The following is a 22629-nucleotide window of genomic DNA, read 5'->3' as shown; positions in this document are numbered from 1 at the left end:
AAATTGTCTAGTAATCTTGCATGGGTTAAATGAGGTAATATGTATGGTTTCTTATGGGCTTCCCAGGTGGCTCTAGTGGACGGTCCCTTCTTCAATTATTGTTTAAAATTTGGAGAACACGACACCCGGGAGAGAATGTGGCAGATGAATGTACTCTTACACCGTAGACAATGTTGCTGCCCGAAACAAGTGGAATTCCCGTTTCACATATGCTTTTATAGTTTTTAGGAAAACTTACCTTACTCAAAACCTTATAGTCAATCTCTTTTTTTTTAAAACCAGAAGTTTATTTCCCTTAGTCTACCTGCCAGATGTAGTTCTCAATGACAATTGTTTCTTCCCGTAAGTCACATCCATTCTCAAATTTAAAATTTGCTCACTTAAGCATATGTGATAAAAATATGCCATTAGCTTTTAAAGTGTTTAGCTAGAGTGACGTCACCGGGATGGGTTCTCGTAACAACTGCTTTCAGAAAAGTTGGAGGAAGACTTACTGGATACAGGTGCTTTGGAATGTGTTATAAAATCAGTCTTGGTGTAGTTATGATCTCAATGCCTGAATTTTATGTGAACCTGAATTTAGTTCCTGGATTATATCTACATTTTTGTTCTTTCAAAAGGTGTTTACATTAACTTCTTTCACCAGAACCAAACTGCACAATCTGCATTTTCTAGTGTAGTAGAAAAAAACTGACGGGCTTCCCTGGTGGCTCAGTGGTAAAGAATCCACCTGCCAATGCAGGAAACATGGGTTCGATCTCTGGATTGGGATGATCCCCTGGAGAAGGAAATAGCAACCTACTGCAGTTTTCTTGCTTGGGAAATTTGATGGACAGAAGACCCTGGCAGGCTACAGTGCATAGGGTAGCAAAAGAGTTGGACACGACTTAGCGCCTAAACAATGACAACAAGAAAAAATTGGCACAATGATTTAATATTATTTTGCTTATGGTTGGATTCATTTCTTCCTAAATTAGCAGGTCTTAAAATATGAGTCTGTCTTGGACCATATGATAAATCAGGCTGGGTTAAGTTTTAACTGGAGACAAATGGTTCTTCTGATCTGGGTTGTTTAGCTTTGTTACAAAAGTCCACTAATGTCATGATTAGATTTGTTTATTTTCTTGTGATTTTGTGTACTATAAGGCTTATATTTGGGATAATTTTTAAACATCAGTATTGAGACGGAACTACCAGCCCTGAATTTTGATCAAAATATGTGTCTTGTCTAAAGCATCTTCAGTAAAGTTCATTGTTTGTAGTCCAGGGATTTGAATCAGTTTGGTTTGTGTTTTATGGCTGGTGTTAATTTGTATTGACATTCCATTCACAGGTAGGGAAAGTGTATTTCCATAGCAAGGGAGGCACTTGGTACATTACTGTTCCAAAGTTTAGTTTTAAGCTGGCTATGATTGGACAAGTGGCTTTCACTTAGTATTCTCAGCAGCAGTCCTGTGGGCACGTTAATGTGTTTAATCGCCCTAATGAATGTCTAGTTAGCAGAGGCTCTGGGACCTCGCAGCAGATGGTGTGAGATGGGCTGAGCTGCTGATCTTGTCTCTGGGTGCTCCCTGTTAGAGTCTTTGAGACGTGAAATTTTTTTCTGATAGTGTTTGATTTTTTCTTGAATTTTTTAATATTATTATTATTGATAACAATAACAATTGCCCTTATGGAACCTCAGTAGGGTCAGGCTCTTGGCATACATTGAACTCTTTGCTACCACTCAGATAATTTCTAATAAAATTTGAGGTGATAAAATATATTTATGTGGTATATAAATACGTGTTTATATTGATAAATAGGCAAATAAATGTTAGGTCAGTTCTGCAGATCCAGAGGCTTGTTGTGTTACATTTTCCCCATTGTTAAAGAGGGCAGAGGAGGGGATTGAACCGCCCGAGGTCACACCGACAGTAAATGGTGAAACTAGGATTACACTCCAGGTCTGATTAAATTCCACGCTTTCCGTCACTTTTTAAATGTTTGCCTTTTTAAAATGTACTGCCTTTTGAAATGTTTCCTCTTGAAAAAGTTAAAGTTCAGCTGTTTTATAAGTGCATATTATTTTGAACTAAAATGGACTCTATATAAATTCTATGTGAGACACCTAATTTTTCCCCAAAATAAAACAACAGTGTTCTTGACTATGGAAATTAATGAGGCTCAATATTAAATGTAACCAGTGCTCAGTGGAGAGACAAAACCAACTACTCTAGAAAAGTACAGAGGAGACGGTGAAAATCGCTAGGTCGGTGATTTGATGTATGGTTGGTCTTTTGCCATAGAGACTTTTTGGCATATAGATATATATGTGTATTTTTTAAGCAAAACTAGTTTTATAACATGTGCTATCTAGTGACTCATCTTTCATATATTACATATTGGCCACCATTCTGAAGCATCATGAGTTGATATATCTTCATTAAAATTTTCCCTTTTCCGTTTTTAAAACTAATCTTTTTATTTTAGGAGAGTTTGGGGTTTATAGAATACTGCAAAGCTAGGACTGAGAGCTTCCCGTTTCCCCTGTCAGTAACATCTCACCTTGATGTGGTGTGTTTGTCAGAACTAATGAGCCAGTATTGATAGGTCGTCATTAGCCAAAGTCCCCGCTTCCTCAGACTTCCTTGGTTTTTATCTCTTGTCTTTTTCTGTTCCAGGACCCCAACCAGGACGCCAGGCTTCAGTCCTCACGTCTCCTCAGGCTCTTCTTGCCTGGGACAGTCTCTTAGACTTCTCTTGGTTTTTATGACTTGGACAGTCTGGGGGTGGGGGGGCGTACTGGTCAGATATTGTTGAGCGCCCCTCAACTGGGATCTGTCTGACGTTTTTCTCCTGGTTCAACCGGGGTTGTGTGTGGGGGGGAGAGAGACCGCCGGGGCAGAGTGTGGTTTTCATGGCATTGTTTCAGGGCGACCTCCTGTCTGCGTGACTGTAACCTTGGTGTCCTGGCTGAGGGGATGCTTGTCAAGTTCTCCTGCGAAGTTCCTCTTTGTGCCTTTTCCACCAGTGCTCTTGGGAAGAAGGCAGCCCCCACGTCGGGAGTGGGGGTCCTGCTCCACCTCCTTGGGGCGGGGCAGGGGATCTCCCCACTGTGTTTGGCACCTTCCGCACAGGGCGTTTGCTGTCCCAGTTATTCGTTTATCCAGCCTTTGATTTATACCCATGCAGACTGCTGGATGATCATACTGGTGTTATAATCAGATGCAGTAAATATCGCTCTGGCGGCTCCCGCTGTGGCCAATCAGAACAGCTCTCGTTGATTCCTGTCTCCCTTTGCTGTACCCTGTTTTTGTTTTTGTAAGTTTTTTTTTTTTTTTTTAATATGGACCATTTTTAAACTCTTTACTGAAGTTGTTAGAACGTTGTTATCTGTTGTATGTTTTGTTTTCTGGTCATAAGGCATGTAGGGTTTTAGCTCCCTGACCAGAGAGCAAACCCCAGCCCCCTGCATTGAAAGGTGAAGTCTTAGCCAGGGGAAGTCCTCATACCCTGGCATTGTGGGTTAATATCTTCCTTTTTTCACACAGCTGCTCGGTATTCCACCGTAGGAGTATATGATAATATGTCTGATCCCTCTTTGGTATTCCATTGTACGAGTATACCATAATGTATTTAATCCCTTTTTGATAATTTAGGTATCAGGTTTCTCGCCATTGTAAACAATGCTGTGATGAGCAGTCTTCAAAAACTGCACTTATGAAAATGTTGCTTGGTCATCCTGGGGCAGTTGCTGTGTTAAAGGGACTGCCAGTGTTGTTTTCAGTGTCCCTGACTTTCTCTTAAGGCTCTCTTAAGCAGCTTTCTGAGGAGTGAGCATTTTCACCAGACCTATGAAAACAGTGGTGTGTTTATCGCTGTTGTCGCCTCCCTTTTTGCTTTTTTTTTTTTTTCGTGGGATCAGGGCTGCTGGTGCAGGTGGCGCCAGAGGTCCTGAAAGCTGCTTTGAGAATTCATCTCCACGTCTCTGTCGCCCCGGCCTTATCTGTCAGCTTGTGACCAATCTTGTTTAAAATTTCCATCCACTCCCCCCACCCCCACCACTGTATTATTTGCATTGAATTTATGGATGGAGTGATGAAGGGCAGAAAGGTTCCTCTTACTTTTTCTAAGCCAGACTGAAGCCAAGCCTAACTGCGTTACTATCTTTAAAACTGTTTTATTGCAGACAGATACTCACCTTGCTCATCCTTGTGGTCATCCTATGCAGATTCCTGTCTTCTGCTAACCTCATTCAGACCATCTTGCCCGTCTTTTGACAAGATTGCAGACTGTCCCTTTTCTTTTGTGAATAGGCTTTGTTATAATCAGCTTTGTTTTCCTCTGTTTGTGGTATTTCTGAATTTTGGCTCACTTTTATCTCCTATTTTCATTCATCGAGCACCTTTTAAAGGGGTGTCACCCTTCTCATTTCTAAGCAGAAGTTTAAAGGTAAATAAGAAATAACCACAGTTTCGCATTCTTCTCTGGTCAAGTGCATCCAGTTATCCAGGGCTAATGTGTATCGTGGGTTTTTAATTCTCAGAAGACACACTTTCAACCCAGTGTGCTGTGAATGTGGGCCTTTTTAAGATTTACATCTGTAGCATTTCACCTACTCTACCTATTTTAAACTACCTTTTAAACCCTTCTTGATGCAGAAATGGCTCTTCTTTTCTCCTTAAAATCCTGTTTGCTTTGAGATGGTCTTTTCTTAACTTTGATATCATTGCTCCGTGCCAGCTGCGTGCCCTTGGTTGCATTTCTTACCTTCTCTTTCTGTTTCCTCATCTGAAAGTGCGGTTCTTTAGCGGCAGCCACCTCACTGGACCGAGTGTTGACTGAACGAGATCCGCTGTAATGCCTGGGGTGCGATATTGCAGATATCCTCTGTAAGTATTCCCTCCATCTTTTCCCCTCCAGCTATCTGGCATACCTCCCTTTACTTGTCCATGAATGTAAAACTGTTAGTTGCTCAATTGTGACCAACTCTTTGTAACCCCAGGTCTTACAGACCCTGGCGGGACTATAGCCCTCCAGGCTCCTCTTTCCTTCGGATTCTCCAGGCAAGAATACTGGATTGGGTAGCCATTCCCTTCTCCAGGGGATCTTCCTGAGCCAAGGATCGAACATGGGTCTCCTGCACTGCAGGCAGATTCTTCTTTACCATCTGAGCCACCTGCGTTCCTTTAGATTAAGAAAAATGGTTTATCATAAGTAAGTTTTATGTTTCCCTCAAACTCATTTTAAACTTTTTGTCTTGAAATGGTTACGGATTCACAGAAAGTTGTAAAAATGCAGAGAGGTCCTGTGTATCCTTCACCCAGTTTCCCACAGAGGCAGCTAGTACGGGAGCAAAGACGGAAGACAGACCTTGGTGCAACCCACAGAGCTTACTTGGATGTCTTCAGTTTTACAGGCGTGCATTTGTGTGTAGTTCTGTACCCTGGTACAACACACAGAGCTTACTCTGTTGTCTCCAGTTTTACACACACACATTTGTGTGTGTATGTACTTCTGTGTAGCTCCATCATGTGTGAAACTGAAATTCGCTCAGTCATGTCTGACTCTTTGCAACCCCATGGACTATACAGTCCATGGAATTCTCCAGGCCAGAATACTGGAGTGGGTAGCCTTTCCCTTCTCCAGGAGGTCTTCCCAACCCAGGGATTGAACTCAGGTCTCCCGCATTGCAGGCGGATTCTTTACCAACTGAGCCAGCAGGGAAGCCCAAGAATACTGGGTGGGTAGCCTGTCCCTTCTCCGTCAGATCCATCACGTGTAGATTCATGTAACCCGCCACCACAATCAGGAGGACAGAGCTGTCGCATCAACCCAAGGCTTTCTGCTTGCTGCTCCGTCATAACCCTCCCTCTGCCCACCAACCCTGGGTAACCACTAATCTGTTCTCCGGCTTTATAATTCTGTCATTTTGAGAATATTACATAAATGGAATTGTGCAGCACGTGACCTTTTGAGATTAGCTTTTTAAACTCCTCATGGTGCCCCTGCGATGCCTTCTCGCGGTTGTGTATATCAGTAGTTCCGTTTTACTGCCTGGTACTGGTCCGTGGTATGGATGCATCACAGTTGAACCATTTGTCCTTTGGAAGCGCATTTGGGTGGTTTGCTGTTCATTGCTATTACAAATAAAGCAGTTACGAGGATCCATGTGCAGGTGTTTTGTGTGGACCCGAGTTTTCATTTCACAAATGCCTAGGAATGCAGTTCCTTGATCAGAACTTTTTGGATGGGCTGCTGAAAGCTTCTTTGAAAATACATGCTAATACCATCCACACTTACATATAAAGGCAAGTAAAGTAACATATGTTGTCATTGTCCTTTGTTTTAAATTATCTGCTTGAATTGTGGCATACGTCCAAAGTATAGAATCTTGTCTTCTTTGTACTGTAATGTAATGGGTACTAAATAAATATTTCATTTGGCTAATGAATCCCCTTTCATATTTTATTAGCGTGTTTTCTCGGGTATATTATTGTTCTCAGATACTAAATTTGAGTGGGACAGATATTTCATATAATGATTTTTCTGGTTTTCAATTTTCTGTGATGTGGTAGAGATTAATTTTTAAAAATACCTCTAGATTAGCACAAAAAATCAGCAAGTCCATCATTGGCTAATGTCTGGCAACATTTCAGATAATCAGTAGGTCAGTGCTAATGCTTTTTGCTTTCCAACATCATGTTTAGGGGTCCTGAAATGTTTCATAAAATCATTGCCTCCAAAGTTTATAATAAATGATGAGTCATTATTCAGATGAAGCTACAAATACTCTTTTGACATGTGAAGGGCTTCTATTGATGATAGCCATGGATTTAAACAACTTTATTAACACATTTGCACCAACCTAATAATTGGCATCAGAAGTCCACATAAGGATGATAGGAATTTATAAACAGTGGACAGGATCAACTGATTTGATCAGTTTTGGCTTTCCCACATACGACTATCTTCTAGCCTTAATGTAACCGATAAAATGTTCTTTGTAAAAAAAAAAAAAAATGGAAGAAAGGAAAGAGTGAAATGTAGAAAGCAGTGATTCTTAACTCTGTTTGAATTATCTCGTTAGCTTTAAGAATGAAACAAGTACCTACAACCAGGCCAATTAAATTAGAATCATTGAAAGTGCTGCCCAGGCACTGGTATTTTTAAAAAACTTCTATGTAATTCTGATGTTTAGCCAAGGTTGAGAACCCCTGAACCAACAGACAACAGTGTCTCTGCTCTTGTGTCTTCGCTTTAGAATGGGCTAGTGTTTGTGCTTCATGCACGCATCTCCCACATACTGGGCTCACGGATTCTGCATTCCTTTTATTCATGGCTCTGCCGAGATGGATATTTTCCTAAGGGGGGAAAAATCACACCTGTGGACTGTGGACACATTTAATCTACAAAACACAGCTTTCATAAGTATAACAGAAGAATGCCTGTGACAGTGAATCAAGTACCCAACAGTGAAAAACTCAGAATCACTGAAAAGTCAAAAAGAAGTTAGATTTGGTCCAAGGCATCCTGTGGGTGGGAACCTTTTGGGGACATCAGAAAAGGTTTAGAAAACCTGCCTAAAGTGTTGGGGTGAGAGAGCTGAGTCTATTTATAGATCCTGTTGTCAACTTTATTTAGTTTCTTTTCTTTTTAAAATGTATTGCTTTGCAAAATCAGTATTTGCTTGTAACACGTGAATGTACACAAGGATGAACAACAACAAAATTCATTCCTCCCCATCCGTGTTCACGGATGTGAATTCTTCTACACCTTTTCCTATATTCAAAAAAGTATGTTTAATGACAATAAGATTTGTTAGGTTTTTTTTTTTTTGCTTTTCAAATAGGATCATACTCAATACATTATTCTAAAGCTTTCTCTTCCTTCATAATAGATCATGGCTATTTCTCCAGATCAATAGATCAGATCTAACTCTTGTTTTCAAAAAATGAATAACAGTTTCAACATATATAATTCATTCAGCCATTTCCCTGAGGATGGATATTCAAGATGGCCCCTCCTTTTTTCCACTATAAACAGTGTTGCAACATGTATCTTTGTATGCATAACTTTTGTATCTAAAGTACTCTTATAACCTGTGGTTTGGTTTTCCTCAGATTTCTTAGTTTCTCTATATCTTCTCTGGTAGAATTAGTGAATTAAGGTCCGTTGAGTTCCAATTAATTGGCTTCTTCAGGGTGTTGTTGGGCATTAGATAGAGAATCAGTTATTTTAGAAATGGCTCTGAATGGATCCTAATGACCATAGATATTTTTCATAGCTTCTAGAATTTCTAAGTTTACCTCAACAGGCCAATGGATGGGCTTCATGGAGGTCCTGGAACCATCTGATCTTGATTGCAAAACTGTGTACATGTGACATCACTTTGCCGACAGTGGTCCGTCTAGTCAAAGCTATGGCTTTTCCAGTAGTCGAGTACGGATGTGAAAGTTGGACCATAAAGAAGCCGAGCACCAAAGAACTGATGCTTTCGAACTGTGGTGTTGGAGAAGACTCTTGAGAGTCCCTTGGACTGCAAGGAGATCAAACCAGTCAATCCTAAAGGAAATCAACCCTGAATATTCACTGAAAGGACTGATGCTGAAGCTGAAACTCGAATACTTTGGTCTCTTGATGCAAAGAGGCGACATGCTGGGAAAGATTTAAGACAGGAGGAGAAGGGAACAACAGAGGATAGACAAGATGGTTGGATGGCATCACCGACTAGATGGACATGAGTTTGAGCAAGCTCCAGGAGATAGCAAAGGACGGGGAAGCCTGGCATGCTGCAGTCCATGGGGTCACAAAGAGTCGGACCCAACTGAGTGGCTGAATAACAAATCCTTGTGATGGCTTTCATCAGATTTTCAGCAGAGCTGTTGCCTCAAGAAAGGCTGAAATGGATAAAATCAGATGGTAGTTCTGAGCCTTGAGATTCTATAAAGGGATCTTTGGGACCACAGGGAACTTTTGAGTTCCCGTTGATAGCACATTTAAATCACAGTGTCCTCTTTCTATAAAGACTGGATTGAGAGAAGTTTATCTAACTTTCCAGATGACATCCACCTAGGAGAGATGACTAATGCCATACAGAGCAGACTCTCGAATCAGAATCATCTGGATAGCTTGTGGCAGCGTTCTAAATAAAATCAGCAAGAGGAAGCATCTGCAGGAGTCGAGAATTGGCTCACATACACCCAAGATCAGCTAGGGTTTATTTGACCACAGGCTTCTGCAAGCCTCCCTGTGATGCAGCTGCTAAAAACAGGCGTTGGACCACACCTGGGGGCTGTGTTGACGCCTGTGACCGACGCTTCGGTGAGACACCAGCAGAGCAGGGAGACAAGTGATGGGCTGAGAAGTGGAGTCACTGAGGATCCCCCGGGGGAGGAGTTTGTTATTGGATCAGGGGGAGGGGGTGTGAGAGAGCAGCGCGGATCAAGGACCGGCAGGACCGGAAGGGGGTTTGCAGAGCTTGTGCTGTGGATCTCAGGTGCTCAGTAAATATTTGATGAATGGAAATTACAAGGCAAAGGATTCTGACTCCATCTGAGCTCTAGCGAGGGCTTCCCTGGTGGCTCAGCCAGTTGAGAATCCACCTGGAATGCGGGAGAGTTGAGTTCAATGCCTGGATCAGGAAGATTCCCCTGGAGGAGGGCATGGCAACCCACTCCAGTATTCTTGCCTGGAGGATCCCATGGACAGAGGAGCCTGGTGGGCTACAGCCCATGGGGTTTCAAAGAGTCGGATACGACTGAGCGACTAAGCATGGTACGCAGCACCCACAAACACCTAGTGAGAGGTCTCCGGTGATGGGGTGGGGCCCTGGAAGGTCATGACTGCAAGCCTAGTGACGGGTGACCAGGACCGGGGCTTTGGAAGGAATCCTCCTGTGAGGGAGAGGTTGTGCTCTAGGACTTCAATACCCTTTTCACTGGATCATCGTATTTCTTCTCTCGGGTACCTGAATTCTAGAACAGGAGAAAATTCTAGGATAATGTTGCAGGCTCTTTTAAAGTACTTTTTTGATGCTTTTAACTCAAAGGCTACGTGACTGCCAGTACAGGTATTTTTAAAGGTGCCGGAATGTTGAACTGTAACAGGTTTTTATCTGAAACGTGCAGTGCATAAATTATTCCACTGTTAAACCTGAAGTAACTAGTCTAGACTTGCAGTGTGTGGTTTAAGAGTTTATTTTTGTTTCTTTAGAGAGGAGAAAAGCCACATTCTTTTCATGCTACAAAAAGAGTAAAAAAGGAAATTTCACCACTTCCTGGCTTCGTTGTGGCCTCCGGGAACACAGGACACTTATCTCCATTGGGCTAATTGTTCTGAATCCTGACTCAGATGATAATAGCGCTGCACGGAATTTGTGTCATGTCTGTTGTCTGCACAGGCCTGCACCTGAGTCTGCACACTGCCCTGCGAAAGTGTAGCTCTGATACTTCACCTGGTTGAGACGCAGGTATCTCTTGTCGCTCAAATAATTGAAATAATATCAGAATCCTTTAGATGGTGGAAATAAATACTGTCAAGTTTTTTTTTTATATAAAGTTTTGGAAGAGAAAAAAGAAACCTGTATCTCACACTAGTGGTTTTAGAATAGGGTAAGAGCTGCTACCACTCAGGACCATGGTTTCCACTCCTTTTTCTGGTGCCAGAGATGTTAGGTTAGGGGGTGGGCTGTGCCGCTGGCTGGCTCGGCAGCCTTGCTCTCCCGAGTCCTGTTCGCTCATTTGTAGAGACAGGGAAGGATAGCACTTACACCTGCAGAGAGGCACTTAGCATGTGCTGGAACTCTGCACGTGTTTAGGGAACTCGCTAAACATTCTACGGCTGTGTCTTCCACTGTCCCCTCCTTGAGCTCTTTTCTTTTTTCTTCCCCCCACCCCGATTCAGCAGACAATGTCATTGCTATGTCTTGTACCGTCTTGAACATGGCATATCTAAAGGTAATGTTTGTGTTCCCTCCCCTGCCCCTTCTTCCTGCCCTACTGAACCTACTTCTGCCCCATCCTCCTGTCTCTCCTTTTTTAATGAATGGAGACCACTCACCAGGCATGCTGGGGGCTCTGGAGTCTTCCTATCTGGGATTGAATCCCCGCTCCACCGCTTCACACTGCCTGACCTTGGACAGGCTCCTTAATACCTCTCAATCTCAATTTCTTCAGTGGTGAATAAGATGGCAGTTCATCTTCTAGGACTGGGAAGACTCACTGAGATGAATACACGTTACCGCTTAGTGACGTTCCTGACATTTAAGTAAGTTGATCACTTACAACTCTCAAGCTGGAAATGGTGGCGTCAGCCCAAATCCCTCTGCCTTCCCTTCACCTGGGAGTCATCAATGCTGTTGATTCTACCTCAAGTGTCTCTCCTCTTTCTAGTCAATGCTTTTAGGGTCAGGATTTCCTCACTTGAATCCCCTACTCAAAAGAGGTTCATAACCCCTCGAAATTATTTGTACATTTTTTTACATATGTGCATTTTTCCTTAGGAAAAGGCTTTCAGCTTTTCTTTTTTTTAAGGCTTTTAACTTTTATCACTCACTTTCACGTAGGTCGGTGACCCAGAAAAGGTTAGTACTAACTACTGGCTTAGACTCTCCTCTCTTTGTCTGTATTCAGGAACCTGTAAATGGACATTCCTACCCTGGTCTCTGTGCCTCTGACCTACTCTTTTATTTTTTAATTTTAGAATGTTATTTATTTATATTTTCATTTTTACTTTTTGGACTCACCCCATGGCCTGTGGGATCTAGTTCCCTGACCAGGAATTGAACCCAGGCGCTCTGTGCTGGAAGTGCGGCGTCTTAACCAGTGGACCACCAGGGAAGTCTCTCTGGTCTGCTCTGCACTCTATTGCTCAGTTCACTTTTTCCTTTTTTTTTATTGTTCTTGCATCCTCATCCTGCTTGTTTGGTTGTGTTGACTCCCTGTTGCCTGTAGTGACTGTGCTTATCCCAACCACATGCTAGGATCACATGAGAAGACTTTTAAAAACACCAACGCCCAGTCCCCATCCTCGACCAATTAATTGATACTAGTAAATACCAGACATCAATTCTGTCTTAAAGTTTCCCAGGAGATTTTGATGTGTAGCCGGAGTTGAGAGCCTCAGGGTGGCGGGTCGGTGTGCTGATCAGAGTTCACATTGCCCGCAGGGACCTCAGTCATTGCCTTTTCCAGCCTAATCTTCTGCCTCTTCCCCCCGTTCACATCCTGTCACTCACACTCCAGGCACATAGTTCTTGCTGTTCTCAGAACAGACTCTGAGCTTTTGCCTGTCCTGATCGCTCTGCTGTTTCTCTGCCTGGTCCTTTCCATCACAGACCCTCCCCTCGATGCCAGAGACAGCCGCAAGCCTCCTTGTGCAAACTCCTGTTAGTTACATAGGCCTTACGCTGTATTAGTTATCTCTGTGTCTGCCTGCCATACCGCACTGAACTCCTAGAAGGTAAGATCCTTATTTATTTCATCCTTCTTGGGCTTGGCACCAGCTTAAGAAGCTCCCTGAGAGTCTGACAAATAAGTAAATGAAACAGGAAAACAGCAGCCCACTCTGGGGATCAGGAAATTTATGGGGTTAGGGAGTGTACGTAAATATAGCCTAGCAGATGGGGTGAGGAAGGCTTGGCAGAAGTTTTATCCTCTAATATTGCTTTGAATTTACTACAACACTGCCTCTATTTTATGCTTTCGGGTTTTTTTTTTTTTTGGCTGGGAAGCATGTGGCATCCCAGTTCCCAGACCAGGAATCAAACCTGCATCCCGCTCGTGGAAGGTGAAGTCTCAGGGGAAGGCCAGGGAAGTCCCCTGTACTGTTGCGTTTTCATACTTTTGTAAAAAAGATCCATGTATATGTGTTTCTCACGTGGGACTGGGAAAGTCGAGACCAGCTTTGAGAACAGCCCCAAACGCTGTTGAGTGCAAAGTCACGTCATATTTGTCTCCTGAGATGGTCCAGAGATTTCTGAATGAGAGATGGGAGTCAGCCGCTTCGATGATGGCAGATGTTTATTTTGCCCAGTGGATGGTCCCGACTTAGTTACTGATTTAAAGATATCCTTATATGGACAGTCCTCCAGACATTATACGCTTCTAATTTTGATCTCACCTCTGGCCTCTGTGTTTTAGCTGCTGCCTTCGCTTGGCTGTCTTTAATACTTTTTTCCTCAGTGTGTCTCAGAATTGTCCAACACATTCTAAAGAATCATAACTTAAATTTGATTGATTCCCCCTTTTCTTCAGTGGCCAGAATTAGTTAAATTTTGAAAGAGATTACTTTTGGTAAATAATCTCAGAGAGACTCTTTTGGATATTGTGCGGGGGGATGTTTGAGGTTTTATCCGAATTATTTTACTGAACACTGGCCCACCACCCCACTCTTGTGAGAAGAGATGGCTTGTTTAACACTTATACAAAGAACAGTAAGTACTAGTCTGATGTCATGATTTGCATGTATTTCTGATATGCCATGTATGAACAACTAGCATACTCTTTGTCTAACTGGCTGTTTGTTATCCTGTAATCCTGTATTATATCTTAGAGTTGAATAATGAGAACAAGGATTTTCTTATTCAAAATCGAAGTGTTGGCTGGAATTTATTAATATGCTTCTCTTTTATGCATCCATCATCTTATTTAAAAAGAGGGTTTATTTTTTACTTTTTAAAATTAAAGTATAGTTGTACGATGTTTTATAAGTAACAGGTCTACAGCATAGCAATTCACAGCTTTTAAAGGCTTTGTTCCCTTTATACTTATTATAAAATATTGGCTGTGTTCCCCATGTTAAGCCTTAAAGAATCTGGATTTATCAGGAACTCCTCCGTTCAGTGTCATTTACATGAAAAGATCTTAAGTAGTGAAACTGAAAAGATTAATTTTTAGTTATTTTCTAGGAGGCTATTTTAAAAAACAGATCTGACTCAAAGAATTGGGTGATGTTCCCTCTCCTGGCAATTGGAGAGACAGGAATAGAATGTCAAGAAAAAGAACAGACCAAGTCTTACAATGTGAGCATTAAGGTCTAAAATGGGTAATTGTCTCCTGTTTCACAGTCTGCAATAACCACAGATACCCCAGTCCTGCTCGTCCTCCCTTCCTTGTGTGAACCAGGGTCTCTCTGTGTTCCAGAGAACAGCCTCTTGGATTATTCTAATTACTGGGCTGTTACAGTTCTGAGAGCTGAGTTGTTAGTCCTTCTTTGCTTATTGCTGATATTTTGAAAAACGAGCCTTCATGGGAGCATTTGTTAAAATGAAATATACAGTGCTTGAGACTGAATCGCGTACATCTATCTCAGGAGGTAGCCTCTGCTCCCCCTGTAGAAGCCAGGTCCCTGCTGGATTCTTGTAGCCAAGTGAAGTGAGAATCTCTTACAAATATTTCAGCTGCTGTAATTTGAGGTTGATTTTGAACCACTTATTGCCAAAGTGACCACTTCTAGTGTGTCTGGTTGGGAATGGACTGCATCCGTTTACAACAAAAATATTAAAAATTAGAAAGTAAATTCTTGATTTCCCAACTCTCTTGGTAAACTGGTACCAAGTGTTGTGTTTCCCCACACACTTTGGCATTTTAGCGGCTTGGTGGCTTGAGAATAGAATATAGGAACCCTGAGAACTTAATTGAAATTATTATTAGTAAAACATTGTGGATTTGGACTGCTGTTAATGAGGGTCCTTTTAGCTTTACCTTGAAAATTTCCTCTAAAAACTTAGGAGTCCCAAAGTAGGATAGATCTCTACTATGTACAGGTGGTTCAAACACAATTTCCCATTCCTTATTATTTTATGTAGGTAAAATATATATTTTTAAGAATCTGCTAAGTACTGTTCTGAGTGTTATATGTGCATTAACTCATTTTTACAACAGTCTGTTAATTTGCCTGTGGTGGCTCAGTCAGCAGGTAGTGAAGTTGGGATTCAAATGAACCCGGAAGGGTAACTCTTACTAAGGAACTTGCTTGCAACCCTCTTTTCCTCAGAAAGTCTTAAATTTCAAGTTAGAAAGTAGGGTAACCCTTACTCTAAAAAAAGTTGTAGATGCTTCTGAAACAGATTTATTTGCTTGTGGATTGAAATAGAAATGAATATTAACTGATAATGTACCAAAAGATTTTGGAAGTTAGTAGCTTGTTGCCCGATTCTTAACAGTTTTGCTATAATTGGATGGAGTAAGCTGAGAAGGTGCATTTATCATTAAGGAGTTCAAGATAACTTGTTAATTCAAATTCTCTTCACCAGTGCAGTTTGATTTGTGGCAGGTGAAGTTTTTACCTATACATTATCTGTGAAAAAGAGGTCTCTAAGCAGATAGTATAAGATGCAGGAAATGCTCACTTACTTCAATGTAGCAGAACATTTTCAAGTACTTTTAGTATGATCTGTCAACTATCTTTAGTTTCCCATTTTCATCTTAAAAATGGGAAATTCAGCTTCATATTTAGTAGATTCATGTAATAAAACTTTAGTTAAAAATTTTTCAGTTTGGATATATAACTACTTGAAGCCAAATTAGACTGGAATTAGGATTTTGTTAACCCACATTTTGAGTCACGTGGCTTAAAATCTTGTTTTTCAGGGCTTTTGTTTCCCCCCTGAAATCTTAGATTGCAGTATATTTAAGGTTTCTTGTTTTGCATTAGCTTGAATGCTAATAAATTATAGAGGTTCAGATTGTACTTAATAAGCCTATGCTTGTTTTTCCATTGAAAGTGTTTTTATTACATGAGACATTAGCGCAGCTTTGTTTGAATCTGACAGCCATGCTATGTCTGTCTAGCAGTTTAGTAAGCCTGGCGTCTCCCAGGTAGAGTTGTTGCCTCAAGAGAAAGGGGAAGGCCAGTCTCCAATCTTTTAACTGAGTGGAGGCTAATATTGGGGCATATATGACCCTGTGTTCTAGTGCAGTGTCTGTGAACTTCAAAGGGGAAAAAAAAAATATATATATATATATATATATGAATCTAGCATCTAGTACATACCAGGTTCTGTCCTTGATGATACAGCTATATGTATATTTCTATATTCACGCACATCTGTCTCCCTATCTTGCTATTATGCATAAATGTGTGAGTTTGTTTATTTAACAGAATGTTTGGAGAAGGAAATGGCCACCCACTCCAGTACCCTTGCCTGGAAAATCCCATGGACGGAGGAGCCTGGTGGGCTATAGTCTGTGGGGTCACAAAGAGTCGGACATGACTCAGTGACTTCACTTATATATTAAGCAACAGGCACTGTTCTGCATTCTTTACAAATATAAACCCATCTAATCTTCATAGTCACCCTATGGAGTTTGTATGTTGTTATACCCATTTTAAAGATGATGAAACTGAGGCACAGAGAGAATTAATTGCCCAGAGTCAACAACTAGAAACTGGAAGAAGCCTGGGCAGTCTTGCTCTGGACTCCATACTCTCGAATTGGACACTTCGCAGCGTTGATTTGGAGAAAGGAAGCAAGTTTATCAATGGTCTAAACAGCTGCTAAGTGACAGAGCTGAAATCTATTTCCCAGACATACATGGTACAGACATGCATCACAGCATTCCTTTTTCTCTGACTTTGCACGTTGTTGGTTCTGTATAATGTTCTTTCCACTTCTTTCGATGTTGAAAGCTTATCAGCAGGCAAATTCACATGTTATTTTCTCCAAGGTGCCTTTCTTGACTAACCCCACCAGAACATTCCTGTTGGAATGGATTTTTACCCTTTGGGATGCTTACTGATTACCCTCTTATATGGTAGAAAGTTTATATATATGCCGTCATGTCTTCTATCAGATTATAAGCCTCTTGAAGGCAGCACTGTCGTTAACACCATGTTCTGCTACAATCTTGGGCATCCTGCCGTTTGTTCAAATCTTGTTAATGCTTGAGAGTTTCGGAATGGCAGGAAGCAGTTGTTTAGCAAGTGTCTGTTAAATGGATAACTTAAGAATGCATGGTGAGGATAAATTTTCCGCATGGACTTCTAGGATACTTAAAAAGATCAACTGTCTAAAATAAGTATTCAAACAGCAGCAGTAATAATGCTGCCTTTATTTTTATAGTCCTGATATAATTGTTACAAATTATGCAGAATTAGCTGTTTATCAAAGTCTTAAGAAAGAAGTGTCTTGAAGAACTGGCTGCTATGTGTATATATTTTTAGCTTACAGAAGCGCAGAAGAAAAAGTGGTTTATTCTTTGAATCAGTCTTCTCTGCTCACCTGTGCGTAAATGGTACTCTTACCCATTTCTGAAGTATTAAGACGTACTGAACAGCCATGAACGTGGCTTGCTGCAGTCTGTGGGGTCGCAAAGAGTCGGACAGGACTGAGCGACTGAACTGAACAGCCGTGAACTATACCCATGTAATCAGTCTGAAGGCCAGGACAGAGAATCATCTTCTTAAAAAAATTTATTTATTTGTTTTATTTATTTGGCTGCACTGGGTCTTCGTGGCTGCACACGGGCTTCCTCTAGTTGCGATGCGTGGCCTTCTCATTGTTGCCGAGTGTGAGCTTCAGGAGTTGCGGCTCCCACGCTCTAGGGCATGGGCAGGCTCAGCAGTTGTGGTGTGAGGACTTAGCTGCAGCTCGGCATGTGGGATCTTCCCAGACCAGGGATCGAACCCGGGTCTCCTAAATTGGCAGGTAGATTTTTTTTTTTTCCACAGAGTCACCAGGGAAGCCCGAGAAATCATTCCTTTAGCAGAGAGTTGTAGCATTGAAGGCCACATAGATTAGTTTGGCCAAAAAGCTTGCTCGGGTTTCCCTATAAAAGCATACAGAAAAACCTGAACAATCTTTTTAACTAACCCAATATTTGTTTCTAGTTATAGAACGAAACAAATAAAGCTTAAACTTAACCATTTTAGCAGTTTCACATGCAGACTGTATCACTGTTTCATTTTAGTTTGGTTAACCTGCTGGTGGATATGACAAAATAATTGTAGTAATCAGAATTGTGGGGTTTTTTTTTTTAAAGAGAATTGTGCGTTTTTTAAGAGTAAGATAGACACAGATTAGTCTGAGAGGGTTTAATTTGAAAGTAAAGGGATGGACTGTTAGAGACCGTTTGAAGATTGTCTATCTGTGATCTTTTGCTGTGTAACAGGCCTCCTAATTCTAGCAGCTGGGAAAAGGAAGCCTGAAGTCTCACGGTTCCGTGGGTCACCTGGGTGACTCTTCTGCTTGGATGGAGCTAGCCAGTTGGTCTCTGAAGTCAGCGGGCAGCCTGGCTAGGGCCGCCTGGCCTGGGGTCGCCTCTGAGCCTGTGGGGGCCATCGTCGGGCTGGCTGGGATGGGGCTTCAGTGCAGATGGCAAGTCTGTGCCCCACGTGGTCTTACCCTCAGAAGGCTAGGCGGGCGTCCAGTGGTGGCCTCGCTGCCCTGAAGTGCAGCTGGAGCGGGGCCGGCTCCCCCACCCCAGGCCTGCACTCAAGCCTCTGGGTTATGTTTGCTGTTGCCCCGCAGACCAAGCCCAGAGTCAGTGTGGGCAGGGACTCCCCTGGGGTGTGGGTCCAGGGTAGTGGGAGCTGATAGGGGGTTATTACCGCCCCATCGCCCGGACACAGAACTTGTACGAACGGTCGGTCAGTGTCCCTCGGCTCTGAGCCAGCCCTCGGCTCCCAGCATATGCTGCTGGAGTGGAGGAGACCTGAGCCGGCTGCCCAGGCCACGGTCTTCAGAGCCGAGTTTACAGGCCCTGGCTTCCCTGCAGTGCATCGCGATTATTTGGAGCCCCTTTCAACCTTTTATTCTTTGAAGCTTTGAACTAAAGCAGGACGCCTCTCACCCTCCCTCGTAATGTCCCAGGCGCGGGCTGTTGGGCCTAAAGGTGGCAGTTTACTGGGAGCGCGTGCTTGGCGGGTGCCTGGTGACTGAAGTCCTTAGGGCCCCTCGATGTGTCATCGCCGCCCCTGTTTTATGGGGCGGGTGAGGAGGTGGACTCACACAGGTCAGCTGAATTGCCCAAGGTCAAGTGCGTGGGTTAGGAGCTGCCTTTTGAACTCAGATCTTTCTGACTTTCTCCCCAGTGGACTGGTGAGGGTTTTTTGGGTTTTTTTTAAATTTTTTTGAGCACGAAGCCATTGATGGCCTTCATGCCATCCTCTGAAAAACTGGTGACCATGAAATGTGAATTTTCCCCTTTTCTGCTTCTTTCCCACCCGTTCCCTTCACTGGTTGGACTAAATCACCAGGTTTAACTTGAAGATGATGAATACCTCAGAGAGGAAACTTTCCTGCTGGTTCCAGATGTCCTTTTTAAAAGTATGTTAGAATAATTAGTCTATCTGTGACTCTTGGAGATTTCAAAATAAAATGCAGAATCCTGAGACAGCCTAAGACATATATTTAAAATTTTAGGGGAGAGGGATAAATCAGGACTTTGGGAGTAGCATGTACATACCATATAAATATATACATATATATACAAAATAGATAACAGAGACCTACTGTATATTAGCACAGAGAACTATGCCCGAATAGCCTATGTGGGAAGAGAATCTGAAAAAGAATGTTATAACTGAATCACATTGCTGAACACCTGAAATGAACACACACTGTAAATCAACTATACTTGAATAAAAAAATTAATTTACATTCATGAAAAGTACCCGTCATTTAAAGATGAAACCGTGCCCCCTGTCTTGTGCGCTCCCCTAGGACGCGGCACATAGCTGCGTCTTCACGTTCACAAGAACCGCGTGTGTGCCGGGTGGGGAGTGGCGGTCTGTCCGTCTCACTCAGACGTGCGCTCCTGGATGACGCAGAGACCTTGGCTTTCCTCTCTTCTGTGTCCTCAACACTAGGTCCCAGGGTGGGAAGGTTCCAGGGTTTGTTACACGATTCTGTACCTGGACTCCGTGCCCAGGGACAGACTCTGTTCTGCTTTTCACCTCTCCTCCATTTCATCCATCTGTCCTCTTTTTAGCCCTTTCTTTCTCTTCTAAGTCCTTTTCCTCCCATCTCAGTTTGTCTGAGTTCCTCAGCTTTCCCTTTCTCCCACCCTCTCATTGGCAGTTTGTATAGTCATTACCTGTTTTCTTTTTTATGTTTTATATCGGAGTATGGGCTTCCCTGGTAGCTCAGACGGTAAAGCGTCTGCGTACAATGTGGGAGACCTGGGTTCGATCCCTGGGTCGGGAAGATTCCCTGGAGAAGGAAATGGCAGCCCACCCCAGTATTCATGCCTGGAAAATCCGATGGACCAAGGAGCCTGGTGGGCTACAGTCCATGGGGTCGCAAAGAGTCGGACATGACTGAGTGACTTCACTTCACTTCATAATTGATTTACAGCGCTGTGTGTTAGTTTCAGGTGTGCTATCTTTATGACATGTTGAAATGACGGTATCTTGGATATATGGAGTTCAATAAAAAAAATTATTAAAATTAATTTCACCTGTTTATTTTTACTTTTTTAATGTGACTGGAAATTTTTGAATTACAGAAGTAGCTGCTCCAGAGGGTCCTTATCCAGGTCAGTCCATTACTGTGAGTTTTTGTTTTGATTTCTTGGATCTGCTGGACTGGAGACCCACAGATCACCTCCCCTCACTGGCACAGCTGTGCCTTCCGCCGCCCGCCCCACAGTGTGTGACCTCGAACAGGAAGGCTTTCCCTTGCTTTTAAATGATGCACAGAGATTTTTCTCTCCCATCACAGGTATGCCCAGGACAGAATACAGTTGACTCCTACATTCTTCTCGCTAATGAAAGGGAAACAGCAGGGTGACTCATGGACACTGGAAGATAGACTATTTACTTTGGAATGTTTCAGTTCTTGGATCTTGGGACAGGTGTGGCCACTGTTGAAAGAAACAGTGTAGTCACACTCAGCATATTTGACATGTGAAGAACTGGAGCACTGCCTAGCGTCCCCTGCCTTCAGCGTCAGGGACGTGGGATCCACTGCCTTGTTTCTCTCTGACGCCAGATTTGATGCATAGGTGCTTATGGTATATTGGCTTTTTTGTTTGTTGAGGGAAGAAGTACTGTTTGGCTTAGAAACTCTTTGACTGCACTATGATGTAGTAAGTTAAGGATCACTGTATTGAAAATAGCCTTACAGTGTCCTTTGGTGTTGAGAATTGCAGAGTATGTTCGCTGTGGATCACAGAGAATTGATCGTATTCATCCAAGGTCAGTCATCTTTGATAAGTACCAACTTCTTTCCTCTGGGCTCGGGGTGGGGTGCCCACTGCAGGGACTCGGGTTGGGGTGGTTGATGAGCGCAGACAGCTACCATCTCATGAGGGGTGAGCAACTCCTGGCTGCCGCTGCCTAAAGCTGAGCTCTGGGGGTGGAAACACCCAGACTGGCAGCCCACAGTTTTTGTAAACAGCCAGGAGGGGGATTGTGCTCATGCCAGTGAACACCAAGCTGTTCGCCACCTTGAGTGGCGTGTCACGCGTGCCGGAGCTGTTAGGACAGGGTCAAGTCTTCTGGTTCCACGTCATATGCCTGTACCACAGTTGACCTGGGATTTGGGGAGCTGAGCAGAATAAATCTCCTGAAATCTAAAATGACATATGACATTTTAAAATTAGAAAAACAAACAGCTCCGACAAGATTTGCAGGATTATAGCTAAATAGTTAATATGGAAGACATGCCATGGAGTGGTTAGGAGGCAGGATGGAATAATCCCATGTTGATTTAGCGAAAAGCATGGAACAAGCCGTTGAATTTCCCTGTTTGCCCAAATGTTTAAAAAACAAAATGGAAGAATGACATTGCCCAGAGATGTTCGGAGATTTGATTGACATTCATGCCTTGATATCTCTCATGAAGTACCCAATAAGAGCAACATATACTATAAGAACTAAAATATCCACAACAAACTAGTGTGAACCATCTTGAGTAGATATTAAGCAGTTTGGTGTCCTTGACCCTGGTTGTACTTACTAAGGCAGTTTGTATTTTTCAAAGAAAGTTCCGTGTCACCTCTAATTTTCTTTTGAATATCAGCTGTGTGCATGAGGTCTTTAACTGTCAGCCTGAGCTTCAACAGGATTTATAGATGGTCTGTCACCAACTGTCAAAGGACGGTTGACCAGTTCTAGCCAGCCAGGCAATTAAATGCACTTCAAAATGCTTTTTGCTAAGGATGATGCCTTTTGTGAATATTTGCGATGTTTATTCTCAGTTGTAGTGTATTGGTAAACCTGCATCCTCATAGCAACTCCTTGGGAGGTGCAGAAGACAAAGCCAGAGAGCAAATAAATGAAATTAGTTCATTATGTAGCGAGAAAAAAAGCTTTCGTTTAAGGTCCTTTGTTGATAGACTTATTGGTATGTGTCTTTGACGCCTGTTCAGTTTCCTATAGTATCATATCTGGGCTTGCCTGGTGGCTCAATGGTAAAGAATCCGCCTGCTAACACAGGAGATGCAGGTTCCATCTCTGGATGGGGAAGATCCCCTGGAGAAGGAAATGGCAACCCACTCCAGTATTCCTGCCTGGAGAATCCCATGGACAGAGGAGCCTGGCGGGCTGCAGCCCACGGGGGTCACAAAAGAGTCAAACACAACAACTTAAGCAGACCAAACAACAGGACGAGGTCTGATCTGCTGTGTAAATAATCTGACTGAATGTCCCTTGACTTTTTTTTTTTTCCCTTGTGAAGAGCACACAGCACTGCCACCTTGT

General features: G+C 42.7%; 1 protein-coding gene across 2 annotated transcripts in view; it reads left to right on the top strand.

Annotated features, from left to right (window-relative positions):
* The window catches only part of SLC20A2 (solute carrier family 20 member 2), a 109132-nt gene that overhangs the window by 9085 nt on the left and 77418 nt on the right, over positions 1-22629 (top strand). The window lies entirely within an intron of this gene.

Source organism: Cervus canadensis, chromosome 31 (assembly GCF_019320065.1).
Source record: "Cervus canadensis isolate Bull #8, Minnesota chromosome 31, ASM1932006v1, whole genome shotgun sequence".
Taxonomy (NCBI): domain Eukaryota; kingdom Metazoa; phylum Chordata; class Mammalia; order Artiodactyla; family Cervidae; genus Cervus; species Cervus canadensis.
Note: the sequence above shows the minus strand (reverse complement) of the source record. Positions and strands in the feature narration are given on the sequence as shown.